General features: G+C 40.5%; 1 long non-coding RNA gene across 2 annotated transcripts in view; it reads right to left on the bottom strand.

The window, feature by feature from the left end:
* Positions 1 to 5,419: 5,419 nt before the first annotated feature.
* LOC135412912 (uncharacterized) overlaps positions 5,420 to 23,826 on the bottom strand; it is a 38,857-nt gene continuing 20,450 nt past the window's right edge. The window contains exons 4-5 of one of the 2 annotated variants that reach the window (XR_010430026.1): positions 7,335 to 9,127; positions 5,420 to 6,706 (exon numbers count right to left, since the gene is read on the bottom strand). This is a non-coding gene — a long non-coding RNA (uncharacterized LOC135412912). The remainder of the gene's footprint in view (positions 6,707 to 7,334; positions 9,128 to 23,826) is intronic. The other variant, XR_010430020.1, reaches the window with a different exon arrangement.

The raw sequence follows: 23,826 nt of genomic DNA, 5'->3' as shown, positions 1-23,826 counted from the left end.
ATGTCATGAATGTTACACATTGTCCATGAATTTTAACACACTGATTGTAATAGCATCCTTTTTTTAATCTCGCATTTAAGCAAAAGTTCTGTAAACTCATTAAGCTTACTGTGGATATTTTTTTTCTTTTATGAAGTTGGTAATTAACATACCACTGGGTCTTCCAAAAGAGATGGGAAGACGATCAGGTAGAATTCTGAAAACAGTATGGCAAATGGTCTAAAATATTCACTCTGCACCAGCATCTGGCTGTTTGGCAGACCCCAAAGACAGTTGTGCTGGCACCTTTGAAATTCCCTGTGAGTCCATGTAGTTGCCCATGGTTACACAGCAGCTGGGATCTGGCTTCCCTGCTACCACATCCCCCCCACCTCCATTCACCTTTGCTGCCGTAAACCACATGCCCTTCTGCCCATCAGAGATGCCCATGTTGCATCCATTTCCCTCTCTTATTTGCAGACTAGGTAGAAGAGAGTGAGAGTTTACCCTTTCCCACATCCTTTTGTCTAAATCCGTATTGGTGTAGTTTTGTTCACATTTTACACTGATTTTTGTCTACTAGATTCTCAGTTTCTACAATACTGAGCAGCTTTCTGTAGCTCTAGGCAATGCTGACACAAGTTGTGAGAACAATATGATTAAAAGCAGCTAACTACCCAGCTGTTAGTCACATATCTGACAAAAATGTAATTTGAAAAACTCGATGCTGAGTTCTACCCTTCAATTAAAAAAACCCAAACAACTGAATACTGTGACTTCTATAAGTCTTTAATAACAGCAATTTTATTTTGAAATTTTGAGGGTGTATTGGGTTGGCATGGCAAGGTTTTGGTAGTGGGGGGGCAACTGATGTGGCTTCTGTGAGGAGGTGCTAGGAACTTCCCTTGTGGCCAGTGGATCCAATGACAGCCAGCTCCAAGATGGGCCTGCTGCTGGCCAAGGCCAAGCCAATCAGCAATGGTGGTAGTGCCTCTGGGATAAGTGCCTCTGTTTAAGAAGGGGAAAGAGAAAACCAGGGGTTGGAGCAGCTGGAGAGAGGAGTGAGAATATGTGAGAGCAACAACTCTGCAGACCCCCAGGTCTGTGAAGAAAGAGAGGGAGGAGGTGCTCTAGATGCTGGAGCTGAGATTCCACTACAGCCTGTGATGAAGACCATGGTGAGGCAGGCTGTCCCCTTGCAGCCCATGGAGGACCCCATGATGGAGCAAGTGGATGTGCCAGAAGGAGGCTGTGACCCTGTGGGCAGCCCATGCTGGAGCAGACTCCTAGTAGGACCTGTGGACCCATGGAGAGATGAGCCCACACTGGAGCAGTCTGTGAAGAATCTGTGGGAAGGACTCACATTGGAGAAGGTTGGGGATGACTGTCTCCCATAGGAGCAATGCCACACTGGAGAAGGAGCAGGGAGTGAGGAGGAGGGAGCAGCAGAGACAACATGTGATGAACTGACCATAGCCCCATTCCCAGTCCCCCTGTGCCGCTGAGGGGGAGGAGGTAGAGAAATCAGGAGTGAAGTTAAGTCTGGGAAAAAGGGAGGGGTGGGGAGAAGGTGTTTGAAGATTTAGTTTTTATTTCTCATTACCCTACACTGATTTGAATGGCAATAAATTAAATTAATTTTCTCCAAGTCAAGTCTGTTTTGCCCAGGATGGTAATTGCTCAGTGATCTCCTTGTCCTTATCTTGACCCACAAGCCTTCCATCTTATTTTCTCCCCTCCTCCATCCAGCTGAGCAGCAGAATGATAGAACAGCTTGGTGGGCACCTGACGTCCAGCCAAGGTCAAGCCACCACAGTGGGAAAAATATCTACTATGTGACAAATCTTCATAGAAACTTTTATTTCTCCATGAGAATAAAACCAGTTCATTTGAATTAGGTTCATATTATAGATTCAATGCAAATTTCCTTTGGAAAAAGAAAAAGATGCAATTCTTTCAAATTCTTGAATAACGATTTTTTATACACTTTTGCCTAAGTGTAGCTGTGTATTGCCAAAGGATTCCGTTTTGGTTTAAGGCCCTACACTCAGTTTGGAATGTTCAAAACTATTATAAACACTGGGACCCTTGTATCAGATCTGTGTGCCAACTTACCAGTTTGTGCAGATTTCCGCAAACTGGGGATAGGAATACTTGATGTGTTGCAGGCCACGTGAGGAGGCTGGAATGCCACCTTAGTGGATGTTACTGCATGCAGAAAACTTCCTAACTTCAAAATGTTATGGATTTCCTGGCTTTTAGTGCATTTCTTGACAATCTTTCATCCAGTTTTCTTTTTAGAAAGAAATGGTACCTCTTTACAGAGAAAGTTATTGAGTGTCACTACCTCACTACAGAGCCAAAAGCATTACAGTGAAAATACAGAATCTTGTTCTAATTTATTGTTAAAAAAAAAAAAGGTTTAGTTTTATTCACAGAGCTACAGAAATACATGAGCTTTCCATCAGATGGGATCAGATTACCATAGAAGGACACTCAGAAAGAAGGAAAAGAAGGGAAATGAATGCCAGATTATTTAAGCAGAGAACGTAAAATAATTTTGCTCATTTGTAGAAGTGTGATTGTTCGCTCAAGTAATAGTTTTTAGAAAAACATTGTCCAACAACTTACAGTAATTGTTCTTTGATTGTTTTTACAGGCAAACCACCAAAGAAATATGACCAGCCAAGGCAATTGTCTATAACTCTGGAAACAAAAGTGAAGAAGCTGTTTACTGGCTTGCTTTTTGGTTTATTTATGTAACTTCCCAGAACATGAGTTGCTGTCAGATGTCTTTTGTAACCAGGTTTCACCTTTGATTCTCTCTGCTTATCCAGAGAGATATATAAAAGATTTCATAGAATCATAGAATCATAGAATCGATTGGGTTGGAAAAGACCTCTGATATCATTGAGTCCAACCCTTGGGCCAAATCCAGTCCATTTACTAGATCATGGCACTCAGTGCCACGTCCAATCTGTGTTTAAAAATCTCCAGGGATGGTGAATCCACCACCTCTCTGGGCAGCCCATTCCAATGCCTGATCACTCTCTCTGTAAAGAATTTTCTCCTGATATCCAACTTAAATTTCCCCTGGCGGAGCTTAAGCCCGTGCCCCCTTGTCCTATTGCTGAGTGCCTGAGAGAAGAGACCAACCCCCACCTGGCTAGAACTTCCCTTCAGGTAGTTATAGACGGTGATGAGGTCACCTCTGAGCCTCCTCTTCTCCAGGCTAAACAACCCCAGCTCCCTCAGCCTCTCCCCATAGGACTTATGCTCCAGTCCCTTCACCAGCCTTGACACATGGTGCCATGTACATTGAACAACTTAGTTTTGCTGAGATCTTGTGTAAATATTTTTTGTAGATTTTCCCTTCTTCAGCATTGCTGTGGCTTAGATAAGCCCTCTCTTGAACTTTGTGCAGAACTCATTCAGTAAAGACTTATGTTAAAATCACTCACCCAGAATAAACGTCTACTAGCACTAGATGACACCTGTGATCTTTCATGGAGGTGTCCATGGGGTGGAATATGTTAGATAATGCATGTGTGCATCCCCCACACCTCTTGTAAAAAGAACTCAGTATCTGTTGAAGATTTTGAAATATCAGTGTTAGTAAAATTCTAATCAACTGTCCTCAGCAGAGGAACCATGATCTTGTATTTCTATTGTTAACAGACATTCTCCTCTAATAGTTACAGGCCTTAACTTTCTTTCAGAATATCATTAGATTTTAATATAATTTATCCCATGTACTATTTGGCACCTCACTGAGGTAAGCTAGGCTCAGTAGAAGGAGAGAGAGACGTAGCTCAAGGGTGTGAATTTTAATGCACCAGTACAAAACCCAATCAACCTAAGTTGTAGGGCACCTAGATTGCTAACTTAGTCACTTCAGTTACAGTACTAAAGTTAAACAGGATGAATCACCCTCAGTAAGGTTAAAGTCAATGCAGATATAAACCCACTTCACCACTCGCTGGCATTCTGGGGTGTCACACACTAAGCTGATGTGAGACATTATCAGCCCTGAAGAGAGGGCGGTTTATGGATATTCCATACTCAGTGAAGCACTGTATGAAACAGCAGCCTGATGCACTGTGCCAGATCTACAGTCTTCTACTAAAAACATTTCTCTGAGGAAGGCCAATATTCCTGACCTTGCCAGGTATGGAACTATTGGTTTTAAATTTCTACTGTGTACTTTCATTCTTCACCAGAGTCCACAAAGAAAAATTTCAGTAAAAGTATTCATTGTGTAAAAATGAACTCTGGCTTATTAAAATATTCAGTAAGCTAAAGAATACTCTAGAAGACCAACTTGAAAGTCTGATAAGAGCCTGTGTCACATCAGCAACGCTGTAGCTGTCCCGTGGTACAGGAAGAGCATGTGGCTTTTGGTGAGCGTACTTAGCTTACAATATTAGATGAATAATTGTTCTAAACTTCCCTTAAAAAGAGATGCAAGGCATAGCCTGGAAAATGTCACAAGCAGTAAAGCAAATTTTTGATCTATGAGCATATGAAAAAGGCAAAGTGTGTAATAAAGACCTTTTATTTACAATAAAGTGATTTTTTTATTGTCTATAATTTTCCCATTTAATTGTTCACAATGAAGGAGTTAATGCTGAAGAGAGGAGTTTCAATTAGCTCACACCAAAAAGTCAGAAAGAGAGTTTGTCTTCAGAAAGGTGTATCACTATCCTGCAGTTCCTGCAATCAGTGCAGTGTCAGACATGTGTCTCCTGAAATCTCAAATCAGCTTACCGAAAACACATCTACCACGGTCTTACAACAAATCATTGAGGAAGCAAATTTATGCGATAGTGACTGACTGTTACACAATTAAATGTGATGGCATGAGGTATCAGAATAACATGGAAAATTTGTCCGTTGCTATATGTTATGTAAGGGATGATTCATCCCTGAAAATATCTCAGAGAAGAGGTGCAACTCAATCATCTTCATGCCAACTGCACCTCTGACATGATTATTGCTCCTTTGAAAGCAGCTGAGTTCTTTTCTAGTGGCATCATTAATTTGTGCTATTATAAGGCCAGTATGAAATTTATGAAGACGAGTTGGCATATAAATACACGTCCAGAAGGAATGTGAAAAGGAAATACGTTGAAGTATGCATGATTTCAGGCATCTATTTCATTGAATAGGGCATGTCTTGAAAAGAACATTTATGAAAATGTTCCAAATGGTGATTGCTGGGGCAATGGTGGGGTTTTTTTCCCATTTTTTAAATGTTTTGTTAGCTGCTGTCGTTGGCATGATGATAAGGAAGAAAATGAAGAAATGTGAAAGGAGAAGAACAAAACTGACAGCTCATCTTTTCTAACACTGATATATATATTTGCTATTCTAATATCCTATAATGCATTGTTACAACGGGAATTTTGATTGGTTCATCCATTCACACACTTGGAGTCCGTGGATTTGAATAGTCTTTATTGGAACAGAACATTGTAAGCAACCAACATAAAGTCTGACCAGGCAAAAATTTGACCTTGTAAAGTCTGCAACTGGACTACCTTTTTTGACTTCAACATAGATCTGTGCTGGAAATATGCTGGAAAACCCAAACAACTATTTTACTAGTTTGATTGCAACATCCTAATGAAGTTTTCCTGCTCTGCTGGTTAGAGTGTCTTTAAGATTATCTGACCAGAAACTGGAGAGAGAAGAAATACCATCAGACAGAAAGCTTTAAGTTGCTAATGCTTTTTATAAATGTTTTATAAATGTGTCAGAGAATCCCATGACCCACTCCCAGAAAACCTGTAAGAGAGAGAAAAGTCACCCTGTGTAGCATCAAGAAAAATGTAAACCCCAGAGAAATTCCAGTTAGGTTCTGAAGTTCACGATGTGTCAGGTGGACCCTTTGTATGAGGCTGAATCACAGTCTAACAAAACAAAGCTCTACTGCATGAATACCACGGTAATTGACATTATCTATTTATCACTGCTTGCAAGGGCTTTTTTTTCCAAGAGATATACTGAACTCTGATTAGAACCAGTGATAGAAATTGGGGAGCATCGGTGTAAATATTTCAGGCATACATTTTTTTAAGGACGTAAGAAGGGGTAAGAAAAATTTTCACACTCTTTTTGCATCCTGCTGGGGTATTGATCAACCTTTTGTATCTTGAATACTGTGGGCCTCAGCAATAAACCATATCAGTCATTTTAGACTAAAAAAGCTTCTGGCATGGGTCAGAAAAACCAGGCAACAGATGCTGCACACATAACTTAGAATGTGTTCCCCACAAAAGAGTGAAAAAGTTTAAAAGCCACAAAGGAGAAGTGCGAGGAGATAGTTACCTCCTTGCTCAGTGCATAGGTGTGGATGAGTCAAGTGAACACACAGCACGAAGCTGGCTCTTAATTTTCCCAGTGCACAGGCTTGTGTTTATTAGTAATTCCTCCTCACTTTTGTGCAGGCACCAAGTCTGCACTCTTTAGCTGGCTGCCAGCAGGATGGTAGATTGGGCTGGGGAGGGAAGGGCTGAAGAAGGGAACGTGGGAGCCCTTGCTCTGGGAGGGTGGCATGGGGCTGTCAGAAGTGAGCAGGCGGTGCCGCAGACAATTGCAAGGAGGGGGGAGAGTACACACTTCTCTCGTGGCTCCCTTTGATGCCTGGATCAGATCGTCTCTTGGACTAGCAAACTCTAACACCTCTTCTGAAATCAGCTCCAACTGGTGATGAGCTACATCTGGCCTGTGAAATGAAAATAGCAAAACCTTTGATTGAGTCCAAGTTAAGTGGATCTTCATCATCTGCTCAGTCAACTTTTGCCAAGATGAATGATACTATGACAGTATTCTAATAATTTCTGAGGTGGATTCCCTCCTTTTTTCATCCATCTGCAAAGAACAAACTGCAAACACTTGGAAAATTTACTGCTCTCTAAGGGAGAAATTTTGCTCTTTTTGAACATATCCATGGCATTTCACTGAGTGAAATGGAGCGCTACCTGGAAGCCTGGTTCAACATAAAAGCACAGACCTCAGTGTTGAAAAGGAGATCAGACTTTTAAAAATGTCACAGTGCCTGTTTTTACATCGTTGATATGTCAGTGTTCTTCCTATAAGAAGTTGTTATATTTAACTGGACTTGGATATCTTCTTTTCAAAGAGCTTTATCTGTGGATAAAGTGCCCTGACAGAAAGAATACTCTCCATTTGCCACATCTATCACAATGCAAATAAAAAGGTATCTTTACTAATACATTCACAACTGAGGTTATCAAACAAACAGAAACTTTGGCACTTAAGAGTGCAGCTGTACAATGATCATTCATGTTATTCTGAAAATTTGCTGGAAAGCACTGGATTTCTGTACTTACCATACAGTGCATTGACTGTCCAAGTGCGGAAAGTAATTACTTAATGGCTCCAACATAATTTTCCGTGTATGTATCAGTATTTCAGTATATCAGAAGATATTCAGCAGCCATGCAAAGCAGACACCCACAGCTTGCTTGCCACGGTGCCTCTCTGTGGCAGATACAGCACATTGGGACTCTGCTTCCCTCCTGGCCTTTCAGTTTCAGTGTAGGTCCTGTTATTTTTCCAAATGAGATAGCCAGATATCTACATAGTGATAGGAAAATTCTGCCAAATCCTAGATATGGGAGACTACGACCCACAAAACTTGTCTCTCCCTCTGGGCTCAGGGAACAGTGAACTTTTCACCTGCCCCAGTTCTGCAGAGCATGCAGAGAGCATTTGCTTCACAACACACATTTAAGTAAGTTAGGGCAAGATTAAAGCTACAAGAGGTCAAGCAAAGCAATACGGATGGCTTTTTGCCAGGAACCATGGTAAGACCTTGTTTATCTCAGCTCTCCACTTTAGTGAAAAGTAAGAGTTTTACCACCCTGCAAAACAGCAGCCAAGCTGGCATTTCTCTTTCTCACTGTCCCTCACAGTCTGATGTCTGCCCTGGCTGGTTAAACAATACTAGCTCTTTCCTGACACAGGAGAGTAGAATAATGCTGTAGCCTGTCACAGATTTCAGTAATGGGATGTTTCTTTTCCCTGCATCAAGCAAAATCATGTTGAGCTTTGTTTTCCTTGAGCTGATGAGCACATTTGACACATCTTTGCCTCATATCCATCCTCTCACCAGCTTTAATTCCTCTGTTTTTCTCTCTTTATTTCTTCTGTCTTCTGTTTTTTTCCCCCCTCCTTCTCTTTGTGTTCATTCTTTCCTTATCTCTTACTTGATTGCCTTCACCTTCTTCAGACCCACCTGCTGTCCCTATCTGTCTGAGGTCATTCCTGAGGTGCTGCTGGTTGTTCCTCTTCTGTGGGAACTACAGTCATGGGCTTATATTTATTTCCTCCTGCCCCAAAGGTGGATTGCAGCCAACTTCCAAGCTTGTGCTATTCTCTTCTAAAGGTGCCTTGCTGCAGCCATGTGTCAGCATTTCTCCTGGACCATGGTGATTTTATTGTGCCATGAGCTGAGATACCATCTCACCAGAGAGTGTATAGTTATTTATCAGTGTTAGATTTGACCCAAAGTGCTTTTGGGGATCAGTTGGTGGCTTTGAAGATGAGGATAAATGCTTTGAAGGAAGGAATGATAGTTTTGAGCAAATCAGCTTTCTGTTAAATTATAATCTGCTATAATGCAGTCTCCAACAATGACCATAGAAAATTATCTTTTCTTTTCTTGAGTCTGACCTTAAGTAGTTGGAAACAATAGTACCAATATATGGTTAAATAGATAGTTATGTATTACATTTTGTTATGAAGATGAAAATACAGAGTGAAAATGTTATCACTGGGATTATTCAGAGTCAGATTTTAGAGGGAAAGACTAGTAATTAGTCTCAGTTTAATCGCTAGTGGGAGATAGTTCACATTACCAAATGATTTGATGTTTCAGCACAAATGACAAACTGTGTTCAGAGAGGTCCAAGACTCTGTCAGCATGGCTGGAGACTAAATCACCTTTCCTCTTTATAGTAGATTGGGTTGTCCTTCCAAATCGGGGTTAAGGTCATTGGCAGGGCAGTCTGGGAATGAGAGCACCTGTCTGAAATATACCTGGACTGCGGATGTATTCAGAAATTCAATTTCTGATGCTGCCAGTCCCTTGACCTTCACAAGCACATGTGCTTACCAAAACCTATGAAAAGGAAAAAAAAGAAAAAAAAAGCCTTGATATTTTTATTTGACTTGAGCTTCAAACTCCTGTGAATAGACCAGCAAGAGCTGCTGGATAGCATACATTACAGAGCCAAAAATAATCATGTGCCGTGGAGAAAAAGTACATGCATTTTATCTTAATTCTAGCTTAGATGCTCTGTTTCCCTTCTTCACATGCACAGACAACTCTGCCTGCAAATTATTTCAGGTCCTCTCATGGTCCATTGACGACGGCTAGACATTTGCTAAAGTCCTTGAGCAATCATGCCTTGTAGTAGATACACTGAAATTGCCACATCAAACAGACAAGCGCAGGAGTCCTAAATACACATTTGAGCATTTTTCCCTACAAGTTGATGTTGGGAGGGATGCTTTGCATATGCTGATGAAGTACAGACTCCCAACTGCCTGGGGAACCAGTGTCCCTCGCAGTTGAACGGTGGTGGCTGCTCCCGGGGGGCTGCAGGGCTCTGGAGGGCCGTGCTCGCGGGGGCTACCTGCTTTAGCTCCGTGCAGCAACAGTGAGAGCCATATGTGGAGCTGCAGGAAAACAGATGCTGTTTTTCCATTTGTGAAATCAAGTTGTTGGAAAGTAGTCAGCTTTCCGATGTACAAGAGAGAGCTCATCTGATCAACCTGCAGAGACAGCGTGAGCTTGTTTTTTTAAGAAACATTTGTCAATATTTCTAAATTACTGGTGACTTAGAATAGTGAAAGAAATAATGGTATGGAAATAATCAGCTGATAAATGGCTTTAACAATAGGCAGGTTTTTGATGACCTGTGATTTTCATAAACAAAGGAGCTGTGCAACCTGGATTTTGACTGCTAGATCTGTTTCCAGGCATGCATCTCTAGATCAAGTGTAGGTTTACTGTTTTCATTATACAACAGATATAACCACTCAGTTAGATTTCTTCTTACCATTAAACAATAACATTATTCCCCTAGAATAAAATGAGACAGTGTTGTGTTCTCAGAGAAGCCTCAAACATGTTTGTGTTAAATCCAAAATAAATAGCTTTTGTTGGTTATTATCAACCAAAAATGTGTGCTCTAATAGTTCTTAAATAAAAAATGTTTATAATGTGAAGTGATTTTCTAAATCACTGTGGCATAGTGAAATATAACTCTGTGTAATTTGTCATCCTTTAAACATGCAATTTATCTTATCAGAAATGCAAAGATTTAAAGTATCAGCTGGCTCCAGTGGCTCCAGACTCATAAAAGGCATCTTTTCTATTACTCTGATTAACAGGACAGTTTAAGATACTTGAAACAAACAAAGAAGACTTACTGGTAAATAGCAAACAAGGACTAGTGTTCTTTTACCAGGATTATGCTCTTTAAGACTGTGCCAAGATCCCTAGGATATTTTGTCAGCATGTTAGGATCCTTCACATTTCTCTACAGTGTATCTATTTTCCACTATTTCAGAGCTATGGAAATCTGTCCTAACTTTAGTATCAAATCTACCTCTTTTCAGAAATATAGCCCTTCTGTTAATTGTATAAAGAATTTAGGATATTAATTGCAAAGAATTTAGGATATTAGTTGCTCAGAATTACATCTTGGATGTCTAAAATAGATGGGGTAGGAAGTATGTAATCAGAAGTCAGACTATTTTGAATTTGTGTCAAAGGCAGAAGTTATGCTAAAGCTAACTCCAAAAGATTTAACTGCATGCAGATTTTGTCCATGTCTTTGGAATTTCTTTAATTAAATAAACTGTGTCTCACTGTTGTGACGCAATCCTTGTTAAAGGTGAGGATCACTGTCACACCAGTGCAGACATCTCTGTTCAAACAAGGAGTCTTTTACAAATTGTAAAAGACGCGCCAGTTCAGCTTCCTTTGCCTTGATTCCCAACCAATAATATTACACAAATTGCATAAATTAAGCTAATTCCATGTTAGTCCCTGGCACAAACAATCTTCTAGCACAATAACAATTTCTATAGAAAAGATAAAGATCATCTTTGCAGAGAATGAAGAATATCCAAGGTCAGTGAGCATCAAATGCTCACTTGCATTCAGAGAGCAAGGAACTTCCCACTGACTTTCCCTCCTCTAACCAGCAAGACAGGACGTGCACTCTGGGAAGGTCTGTATGGAACTGTATGTGAGTTTATCTTTTTCTCTCTCTTGAATACCTGCATGTGCAAACATGCTTAGAACTACAAAAGGGGTAATGGCTTAAAACTGAATGAGGGTTGGTTTAGATTAGATGTTAGGAAGAAATTCTTTACTGCAAGGATGGTGAGGCACTGGAACAGGTTGCCCAGAGAGGTTGTGAGTGCCCCATCCCTGGAAATGTTCAAGGCTAAGTTGGATGGGGCCTTGAGCAACCTGCAAGGTGTCCCCGTCCACAGCAGGGGCGTTGGAACTAAATGATCTTTAAAGTCCCTTCCAACCCAAACAATTCTATGATTCCAAGATACTGTAAGGAGATACAGAGATAGGACGCATGATACATACTATGTCACCATTCTTGTTACTTCTAAAAAAAAAAAAATATAGCTTCACCCTTTTGGGGGAAAGGAGGAAAGAACAGACAGAACACATCTGGCATGCTTACTCATGTGCTGTTGGATGTTGGTCAGATGTTAAGATTAAGAAAGCAGTAGAATATAGAGCAACAAAAAGTCTGTAAAGCCCAGATTTCTTCAGTTGCACAGACTTCTATATCTTCACATTCCTACAGCTCCAAAAGCAAATCACTCCCATTCTTGTGGCTTTGTCAAATCAGAAGGAAATGCAGACTGAATATTCAGAAATGTTTTCTTGTAAGTGATACACCTTCATCCAAACTCTCAGCTCTTCTACCTCAGTCAATTAAACATTTGATGAAATTGTAACGCATACACTTGCCTTAAAGAAGCAATGTCAGGCATAGGCTATATGCCTTATTTCACAAATGGAAGACACCACCCCATCACCCCCTCAAAAAAACATACTAGCCTGGATAAATAAAATCTGATGGAGGGAATTTTCTGAAATTTTGTTGAACTTTGCTTAAGTCAGTATTTTTTCATTCTTTATCAAATGATAGTAATGCTATTCTAGGTAATGCACACGAATAGCCAAACTTCAGAATTCAAAGACATTTTAAACTTCTGCCTAATTTTTTCTTTCATTTGGAATTGCTACTTCTCCTCAAGTGGAGGCATAGGTTAAAAGAAAAATCAAAGTATGAATTTGCTCCCCCATATTTCATAACCTCATTGACATAGCAAAATGAACTATGGGAGAGTGGGGATTTGAAAAGCAATGAAAGGTCTCCAAAAGCTGTCACCTGCGTTTATTTTTGGTAGAAGAATAGCTTTTCTACAGCTGTTTGACCCATCTTGAAAATTGTGTATCTAAATTCCATGAGTCCCTGCTTATCTGTTCAGCTACAGTTCATACAAGCATCCAGACTTTAGTTATGTACTCAAACTCATGGACATGCTAAGTCCATGGAGGGTCACTCATCACGTTTTTTTCATAGATATAATTCATGCTCAGTGAAACACAAAACTCTTGAGCCAACATGGCTTCAAGTCTGGTCATCACTTTGGTTACACAGAGAACAGGGGAAATGTGAACCAGTCATTCACAGTGTAAGGTGCATTTTCCCCTGGACAGTGATTTCAGGGCTCACTTAAAGGGAAACCCACCTGTCACAGTGCAGGACAGTGCTGGATTCACTCGTGTTAGACCCTCTCTGTACTCTCAGCCGTTGAGCTACATTGAGTTAGCACTAGTTTTACCTAACCCAATACCCAGCTCCATGTGGGACTGCCTGAACATACAAAACCATCTGGGGTCTGATACATGTCATGCTTGAGACTGCATAAAATGCACTGCCCCACTCTTGCCCACATTACTTTAAAAAGGGCTTTTTCAATGGCAATTATTTACATGATAAAATATCTATGGCAATTTTGGAGCTGTGGAGAAAGTAGCTGATGGGTAAGATTAACAGGACTTAGAAAACTTTTTCTATAGAAGATTAGCTTTTTTTTTTTCTCCTAAAATGTATCTCAAAGTCCAAATCTTTTTTTTTTTTTAGCAGTTACTGTTTTTTGCAGCCAATTACAAGTCACTTGTAAATGAAATAGAATTTAAACTATCCCATGAATGAGTTACTACCCTTGTGTCAGACTGGGCTAAGCAGGGTGGGTAGATAGAACTGCTAACCTCTCAGTCAGACCACTGCTCTGTGAGTCATCAGTGCCAAGTTACCCCTGATGATTAATTCTGACTTATAGAAATATTCTTGACCTTGACTGCAACTCTTAGATTTTGTTTCTTATTGTTGTATGTGCATGGGGTTGTTTGGTTTGCTTTTTGAGTTTTTTTCTTGTTTTAACTTTATATCATGTTGGTTTGGTTTTTTTTTTTCATCTAATAAGAAAAAAAGGAAAAACAGTTTGAATCATGTGCCCTGTTGTGGGGACCAAGTTAATTAAAATCCTGATGTATATATACAGCTGATACTCCTCACCCTAATGAAGAACATTAATTCTAGAACATGTGTGGCTGTAGTCACATTGCTACAAATTACTGGACTCTTTCCTTTATCTGTTTCCAAGAAAGTCTCCCCCGGTTAGTTAGGAAAAAAGAAAAATATGATGCCTTAGTTCTAAGCAGCATAAATTACATGCATCAATCAGAGGAAGCTTAAATTAAAATACACATTTGGCAAACAAATATGAATATGTTGATCTCATCTGTGAATCAAAATGATTTAATGCCAGTACTGACCCCCCACTGATCAACATGAAGGTCACTGCAAACTGCTTGATTCTCATTGAGAAATGTTGTTGTGTCTGTTAAAGATGCAGTTTTATACATTCCCTAATGCTCAATCTAATCGGTAATTCCAATGTAGCAGAATTGATTTATTTTAGAAAGAAAATACAGAATTCATTTTTTTTTATTTATGTAATCCAAAACAGATAGCTAAATTAAAATGTTAAAAAAATACATGTGGTGTATGGGTCTGGGATGAAGGCTTTCCAAAGTGTTTATGATGTTTTCCAATCTAGAGGAATACTATTTGTGAAATAGAATGCTACACCTTTCAGATACCAAGTGATCATAAATCAGTCTTCCCTTATCATCCTGTTCATGCTTTCTGGCTATAGGAATAACTAGTTTAACTCAATTATCAGACAAAATATTGCTCTGAATAATCCAAGGCCAGTTGGGTTGTCACTGCTCTCAGAGGTCTTGTGAAAACTGATGAGTAGGGCAAGCGGTTTTATGGAAAACTCGAACCAGTCTTTGCCTTTTATAATGTTTTTGCCAGCAGTTAAAACGTCTTTGAAGTAGGGCTGGAGAAAGTCATCATGGCCCCAAGGTAGAAGGCACTGGGAAGAAGGGCCACACCATGGGGTAATGATACACAAGTTCAGGAGCTCCTATCACTCAGTTTTGGTGCAGTCCCTGATGGGAGCAGAAGCAACAGGGAACAACAGCAGAATTCACCAATGGGGACAAAGTCCCCAGTGAGGCTCAGAGGACGAGGTCAGTCCAGGAAATGTCTTCCTGCAACAGATCCAGTAGATAGAACTCATGATGTTTAGATACATTCATGCATGTATGAAATGGGGTTTTCCCATGGGTATGAATGTTTTTACATGGTCGTTTGTGAAAAATTGCACTTTCTAAGTAAACATTTCACACCTCTGTAACTGGGGACTACAGCAGTGGTAAAAGCCAGCTTCTCAGTTCTGCTAAAAAACAGAGTCCTTTTTTGGCTACAGTGTGAAATTATGACTTTCAATATCCAAGACTAAACATTTTTCTTTCTTATATAATTCTTGCCTGTCGCTCTACTTAAGAATTATTTCCATCAGAGGATTTGTTCTATTTATTTTCCTCTTCTTCTCCATGTGGAGCTGACACATTCTGCACTGATATTCAATAATCATGTCTTACCTTCTAAAGCATCCAATAGCCCATCTACAGTGTGAAAATCTGTTAAAGCAGACTCCAGTTTTAACTATCTACTGGGAAAGATCAGGAAGGGACACCTTAAAAATGCATCTTGACAGGACCAGATCAAATGTTCACTAAGGAGAAAAATAATTTTGAAATTCTTGTTCGTCTTGAACAAAGCTTAATTCATTAATCTTTTGCATTTAGATGAGAAGAAACAAGAATTCACTCATGTTTTTGTTTAACAAAATAAAACCATCAAAAGCACATGCTACTGCAATGTTACAGTGCAAGCCAAGAATGAGCTGTTTGGATCTTTGACTTTATTTAGGTCTTACTGGCCTTGAAATGCTCAAAAAAAGTATTGCAGAACAATGAGGGATAATACTTTTGAGCTTTTCCTACCACATAAACACACACTACATAATATAATAAACCATAAAATTATAAGAACTGCATGTTTGTCTTTTCTACCTCCCATTTGCTATTTTAGGTAGTTTCCTGCCTTAGTCCATCAGTCAAAAATCCCTGAGAAGTCAGAGGTAGTTTCTATTATCAACTGGATATAGAAATATTATGTATCTTTCTATAAAGAAACAATTTTGTCATTATCAGCCCTTCACACCTCTACGTAGAAGGTAAATTGGACGGCCCCTGTTTGAGTGAGGTATCTCTGAGTTCTAGGGACTAAAAACACTAATGTTTGCTTTGGAAGTTGGAGAGCAGGTAACTATGGCTCTCAGGGTGGTCTCCAGAACTTGGTTTCAGACCAAGGCATTTTGTAATAGCAAGCCACTGAAACTGTGGACTGCATAGCTAAAAGTCCATTGTAGATACACCTCAGCAAGAAGTAGATACACATGATACGCATGTCCATTCTGCACTCTGAGGCAGAAAGACCTTTTCAATGAAGAAATCAAATACAAAAATCCACCTCTTACGACAGAAGTGCAGCATTGCTGGACCACTTCTTCACACCTCCAGTTACTTCATATTAAAATCTGCTGGGACAGGGCAGGTATCACCTTACCACAGTACCTCAGAAAATTTCAACGTCCATAAATTCCAGCACTTTTGACAAACCTGAAGGTCATGAAATTTTATGTAAAGGAACAATGTCCTTATCTCAATTTTAATTAAAAGCACATATCATAAATGTACATAATGCACTGGGAAAGCTCTGTGTCTTTGAAGTAAAAGCTTCCCCATTACCAAGCTGTCAGAAAAATTTCAGCATTGATTATTTGCTAAAAGTCATTCTTTGTTGTCTGTATGGAGCCTCTTTGGTTTAAACTAATCCTACCTCTGACACTGAGGAGTGAGCAGGCCTCACTGTTCACCAGCATTCATGTGTCATTGATCTCAAATGAAGTGTAAAGACACAAACCCAGCTCTAACAGGACAATGGTGTGAACATGGCCATCTTCTCCGCTGCGGCATTTGCAGAGCCAAGTAGACAAGCAGAGCCTGCCAAACTTAAGACATTTTTTTTCCAAAAACTTTATTTTCCTTCTCTGAAGAAGAGAGATGACCTGAGAGAGCATCCCTAACATGACGAAGATGGATCAGAAACTGATGGTACTTCTGCACTCAGTGATGAAGTTTGGTGCAGTCACACACAGAACTAGATAGTCCAAAAGATCTGACCACTGAAAGTGAAGTAATCCTTTGGATAATGCTGCACATTGGAAACCTGTGGCCCTTACCATTGCTTACACTTTAACCAGTATCCGTACCAGATCCATATAGGAATTGCATTCCTGTTGAAGCTGAAGATAAAGTGCCAGTAGCCAGAGACATCATTTCAACATATAAATGAAGAGAAAAAAGACAATGTAAAGTCAATACTAACTTGCAGATGGGGCATGATGCTGCTAGTGAGTTTGCTTCATGAAATTCTATATCCTTGTCATGAGTAAAACTACTGTAATGTCAACTGTCTTTATTTTTTATCTGCTACAGTATGAACAAGGAATCTTTTCCCCATATCTTTTTAATTTCTTTCAGAAGGTTATCTTTTAGCTATTATTTTAATTTTTAGTAAAATTTCAGACCTCTTTCAAAGCAAGCTTTTTTATCTTTATTTGCAAGAGGAAGAAGAAAGGCAGATTTCATCTGTTATGATATCAGTAATTATATTAGCATTATATTAGTAATTTTTTGCTGAACAAATGCATCAAAACTAAGATCCTTTTACTCAACAAGTTCACTTTTGGATGAGTTTCGACATGCTTTCTCTTAGCTATCAGTCATAGATTTAGTCAAGACAATAAATCGTCACAAAATAAACATTATCACTTGCAACATTGATGGATATTTATTTATCAGTAAAGAGGAACGTTGCTCTTTTAATATATGCAGATTAGCTCCTAACTGATAAACAATTTCCCAGCTTTGCAGCTAGAACTGGTTGATCAGAAATAGATATATGTGTCTGAGTGACTTGACCTTCATCTATTGATCAAGGGTAGTTGGCAAGAACTTAAGTAATAGCGTTCTTGGCTTCGCACATCACTTTCATATTGATAGGGTGAATTGTTTCTGAGTCCAATACTTATCTGCTGGTGAAATACGGGAACATATGAATCTAGTCAGTCACACCCAAAATATTGTGGAAACTAGAAGCAACATATGTACTTCCTTGAATTTCTCCCCCTGTATTTAGCATTTGGAAATGCAGCGACTCTTTGGAGAGGCTCTTGTTCAGTATTAGCTAATATGTGGCATACCCTGTTACAATCTGGAAACTGCTTAAACCATTGGGGAAAATCAGCTGGTTCTGTGACAACACAAACCAAAATATGTCTCCCAGCTAAAGCTTCATTCCCAAGCCTTTTAAAATGTCTCTGTTAAAACTACAAAGGCAAAATGAACTCATCTTCGTAAATGCATTAAAAAGAAGGAAATTGGATCCCTCTTCCCTTGGGGTCCAACGTATCCTGCTAACAAAGGTTAGTCATCTTCCGTCACCTTCATCCTCAAACAAACTGTTCTGTAGAGTGTTTCTTGTGCATTGCTGGGGAATAAACAAGCCTTCAGCACCCCACCTGGCACCCACACGGCATGGTGGAAGAGGAAGAAATGCTCACTGTAGAGTCAGCTTCTTCCCCCTTCCTGTCTTTCAGCAGAAGAACATCACCCTCCTTCTTCGAAATATATAGAAAATATTTTTATTTGGTCCAATCTCTCACTGAATACAAATCAGGGTAAATAGCTCTGCAATGGCTCTACAGCTAAGAACTATTATCTATGTATTTTGATCAGTTATAACAGTGAAGGTCTATAGACTGCAATTTCCTGTTCTGAAGTGCTAAAACTTATGAAAATAAACTCCAAAGCTTAGTAAGCATCCTTTAATCAAATAAAATTGTCAGTATGAATATACCTATGCTAGCATAACCTTATAAAAAATGTTTGATGGTAGTTTTTTTGCGCTGTGAAATCAAAAACTGCAGTACACTTCAAATTATGAAGGATAAATTTGATTCATCAGTGATGCTTTGTCCTTATTTTTTCCTTATTTATACTCTTTTTCTTCCTTTCTGTCTGTTTTACAATGTTTTCTCATCCTTCTTTGCGTAATCCTCACCATTTTAATTATGTCTGTTTTATAAAATCATGTCTAATTAGAAAATTTTAAATTCCTCATTACAGCGCATTCTCATGCAGAACTTGAAATAGGAGTGATTATGAACTGTTCTAATAAGCATCAGATTTGCACTCTTTAAAAGACTGGAATTGTTGTTTATATCTGTATGCACATTAGTTTACTTCAAGATGTGTTAGATTACATTAATTATGTTTGCATCTGCAACAGAGAACATTAACAGTCAATGCAAACCTCATTCCTCCGAATTCTTGAAGAGGTGGGGTTTTTTTTGTTTTTCTTCTTGACAACATGTATTTGTCATTCAGGGAAAATTTAAGAGGGATGAGCCGATCTTGCTGCCGGAACCTGCAAGACCACTGTTTTTCATTGTGCTGCAGACTAAATGTAAATACCTGCACCTTTTGAAGAAGTCTGTTAAAAAGTTCTGATTTTGCAATTAGCCATACTTTTATTTCACTTCAATCCTGATCTGTCTCAAAAGCAGGCAGATTTATTGCAGCAGTGTCCCCATGTGGGCTTCTAACAAAACAAATGTGACCCACCGAATTTTGACTCCAGTTTTGATGAAAACAACTCCTTGCTAAGCAAAATACAAATAAATAGTTTTGATAGTTTTTTAACCAAAGTGATTTAAGTAAGAATTGAGAGAAAATAACTGTCAGCCAGTATCTGGAATTAGCCTTCTGGTGCCTCTATTCTGCCTCTGCCTGCTTATTTCAGGCTGCACAAATCCCTGTAGCCAGCAGACATAACCCTGCTGTTATCAGAGGCAGCATGTCCGTTACATACACAGATGCACATCGGGCATCCCAGCTGACCCACGGACACGGTTTTCACAGACTTCTAAGGCTGGCCAAGTGTAGAGAAGAATGCAATATTAAGCAGTTAAACTCCAGCTCCTTAACACTTGCTGTAAGTTTATAAACAGACTCAAGACATAAGCAAAGAAACTTGCTTTAGGGCTCATGAGAATAAATACATCTTTTCAGATCCTTCTAGCCTATGGCCAGAAACGAAGATACTGGGTAAAACGGTCAAATTATATTTCTTTTCTATTGTTTGGCATTTCCATGGCAAAATCTTTATGTTGCAAATCGTACCAGAATCGATCATACCACTGAAATCAATGGGATAAGTTACAAAGCAACTTGCTGCTCAGAGGATCCAAGAGCATAGCAGTCTAAACCTTAATTAGCACTGAAGAGTTTATTTAAATATTTTTACCATATTTGCCTCTTTGTGAAACGTCTGCAGTCGGACCGTAATTCCACAACATTTATTTGTTATTCAAAGCAATTTGATGAATAATTCTGTAATAATTTCTCTCAGTATATTGCGAATATTCAGGATTTGAAACATGAATTGTGATTGCTCTCCTAAATCAAGTGCTGTTTTACTATTTCTTTGGTGAATGACAGTCTTAGCATCAAATGAATGACTGGGGGGGAGGGAAAAAAGAGAATTAAAAGTGAATATTATTCAGAATTTTCATAAATTAACTCTTATGGTGGGCACTCTTGCCATGGCAAAAGCAAGCTCATTTATGAGAAGCAAATATAAATGGCAGGCAGGCATATTGTTAAAACATATTTGTTCAGCAGTAGTACATGTAACCTGGAATTATAGTTTTTAGTTATTAGATGTGCTATAGTCTAAAATTTGACGGAAATCAAAGAGGGGAAAAGACAAGTAACAGGTCTGAGGAGGCATTAAAAAAGAATTCTTGCAAAGGAATTCTCACAAAAGAATTCTCTGTACAGTTAAAATCAGTTTAGGTATTCCCCTCGGGCTCTGGAAAACAGACATTACAACACTGCACTCAAGAACTTCAGTGTTTTATGCGAATGCAGACACATACACACTCTAAATGCAGTGACCTCAGAGGCGAAGGCTCATGTTTGGAGGCTGACCCTTACCTCCTGTTTGTTAAATTACTAATCCCTGCATGTTTCTTCAGCAAGCCTTCCACTATTTTCTGGATGACTGAAAACCACGGCTTGGCTTAGCTCTTTTGAGTTTGGCCTGTGAGCAGTGGTGATATGGTGATGCTCGAGGGTGCAGCTGACACCACTGCAGCTCCAGAGGCAGAGGTGCTTCTGCTGGGTGGGCACCAGGCTTAGCAATGAGCCTCCCACCATCACCTACCCTGGGGAGGAAACAAACTGCAACTATTTCTCCTAGACATTCCTGGGCTGCATGAAAAGAAACATGATGTGGTGGTTTAACCTCCTCAGTTGGACAGAGGAGAGAAAATACAATGAAAGGCTCATGAGTTAAAGGCAGGGAGACATCACTCCCCAATACTGTCACAGGTGAAAGTACAGTGACATTTCCACTTGTGAATTAAAATAAATTTATATTTGATTCCACTTACGAATCAAAATAAAACCAGAATAATAAGAAGTAAAACAAGCCTTAAAACACCTTCCTGCTACCCCTCTGTCCTTCCTAGGCTCTACCTCTTACCCCCCTGCGGTGCATGGAGACAGAAGATGGGGGTCCTACAGCACGGGTTCTTTCCGTGGGGTGCAGTCCTTCAAGAACAGCCTGTTCCAGCACAGGTCTCCCAAAGGGTCACAAGTCCTACCAGGAAACCTGCTCTATCATGGGCTCCTCTCTCCATGGGTCTGCAGGTCCCTACCAGGAGTCTGCTCCAGCATGGGCTTCCCACGGGATCACAGCCTTCTTTCAGGCATCCACCTGCTCGGGCATGGGGTCCTTCACAAGCTGCAGGTGGATCTCTGCCTCGCTGTGGACCTCCATGGGCTGCAGTGGCACAACTGCCTTACCATGGCCTTCACCATGGGCTGCAGTGTTGTCTGACTCCTGGAGCACCTCCTCCTCCTCCTTCACTGACCTTGGTGCCTGCATAGTTGTTTCTCTCACATATTCTCACTCCTTTCTTCTCTGGCCACCATTACTTCTGTGCAATAACATTTTCCTTATTAAATATGTTATCACAGAGGTGTTACCACCATTGCTGATTGGCTCAGCCTTGGCCAGCGGTGGATCTGTCTTGGAGCTGGCTGCCATTGGCCCTGTTGGACAGGGGGCAAGCTTCTAGAAGCTTCTTAGAGAAGCCACTCCTATAGCCCCCACTGCTCCCAGAACCTTGTAATGCAAACCCAATACACATGACTAGCACATCGAGTGAGATGATTAACCCCCTCTGCTCTGATCTCATGAGACCCCAGTTGGAGTGCGGTGTCCAACTCTGGGGACCCCAACATAAGAAGTACTTGGATCTGTTGGAGGAAGTCCAGAGGAGGGCCATGAAGATGATCAGAGAGCTGGAACACCCTTCCTATGAAGACAGGCTGAGAGACTTGTTCATCTGGAGAAGAGAAGGCCTAGGGAGACCCTAGAGCAGCCTTCCAGTACCATCTGGTCCCATAGACTTGTGAGGATCCAAGTGGCTCAGCAGGTCACTAACTGTTCCCTCGTGGATTATAGGGGGGCTATTTGGCTTCCTGCCTCTGTCTACCAGTTCCAGAAGCCAGTTGTCCTGAGGACAACCTGTCTTACTGTTGAAAATTGAGGCAAAGGTATTAAGTACCTCATCCTTTTCCTCATCTTTTGTGACTATGTTCCCCCCCATGTCCAACAAAGAGTGGAGGTTTACCTCGCCCCTCCTTTTGCTGTTGATGTATTCGTAGAAGCACTTCTTGTTATCCCTAACAGAAGTTTCAAGACTGAGTTCAAATTGTGCCTTTGTCTCTCTAATTTTCTTTCTACATGACCTAACTATATTCCTAAACTCTTCATGAGTAGCCAGCTCTTGTTTCCATAGTCAGTAAGCTCTCTCTTTCACCCTAATTTTCTTTAAAATCTCTCTGTTCAGTCAGACAGATCGTCTTCCCCTGCGGCTCGCCTTTTGATACACTGTGACAGCCTCCTCCTGTGCATTCAAGACTTGGTTCTTGAAGCATGTCCATCCCTCCTGGACCCCTTTGTTTTCAAGGGTTGTTTCTCAGGGTACACTCTGAACTAGTCTTCTGAGTAGGCTGAAATCTGCCCTGTGGAAGTCCAGGGTAGAAGTTTTACTCATGGCCCTCCTTGCATCCCTGAGTATGAAAAACTCTATTATTTCATAGTCACTGTGCCCCAGATGGCCTCCAACCATCACATCTCCCACCAGACCCCCTCTGTCTGTGAACAGCAGGTCTAGTGGGGCCCCACCCCTGGTAGGCTCATTTACCAGCTGGAGCAGGAAATTATCCTCTACACACTCTAGGAATCTCCTAGACTGCCTCTTCTCCACTGTGTTGAGTTTCCAGCAAACACGTGGCAGGTAAAAGTCGCCCAAAAGAACGAGGGCTGGCAATTTTGAGACATCTACCAGCTGCTTGTAGAATAATTCATCACCCTCATCAATCTGGTTGGGTGGTCTGCAACAGACTGCCACTAGGATATCAGCCTTGTTGGCCTTCCCCTCGATTCTGATCCTCAGGCATTCAACCTTATCGTTACTGACTTCAAGTTCTACAGTCAAGAGACTCTCTAACATACAGAGCCACCTCTCCTACCCTGCCTATCCCTTCTGAACAGCTTGTAGCCATCTATAGCAGCACTCCAGTCATGTGAATCATCCCACTATATTTCTGTGATGGCGACTACATCACAGCTTTCCTGCAGCACAGTGGCTTCCAGCTCCTCTTGTTCATTACCCATGCTGTGTGCATTGGTGTACACGCACTTCAGCTGCGCTGCTGATTTCAGTCTTAACTTAGGCTTTCCACCCTTAGGCTTGTCTCTGGAGAGCCTGGTTTCAACCCCTTCCCCCTTCGAACCTAGTTTAAAGCCCTCTTGATCAGCCCTGATAACTTAGAGGCTAGAGTCCTTTTGCCCTTGCTAGATAAATGAAGCCTGTCTGACTCTAGCAGGCTAGGTACCATAGAATTTGCTCCATGGTTGAAAAAGCAAAATTCTGCTGGCAGCACCAATCCTTTAGCCACCTATTGATGAGTTTTCCTACTCCTCTCCTCATTCATCCCTGCTATTGCAGGAACTGAGGTGAACACCACCTGTACTCCTGTCCCATTAACTAATCAACCCAGCACCTTCAAGTCCTTTTTAATTACCCTGGCACCTCTGTCATTAATGTCATCACTGCCAGCCTGGACCACCACCAGTGTGATAATAA

Source organism: Pseudopipra pipra, chromosome 1, assembly GCF_036250125.1.
Source record: "Pseudopipra pipra isolate bDixPip1 chromosome 1, bDixPip1.hap1, whole genome shotgun sequence".
Taxonomy (NCBI): domain Eukaryota; kingdom Metazoa; phylum Chordata; class Aves; order Passeriformes; family Pipridae; genus Pseudopipra; species Pseudopipra pipra.
The sequence above is the reverse complement of the archived record's forward strand: the minus strand, read 5'-3'. Positions and strand labels throughout refer to the sequence as shown.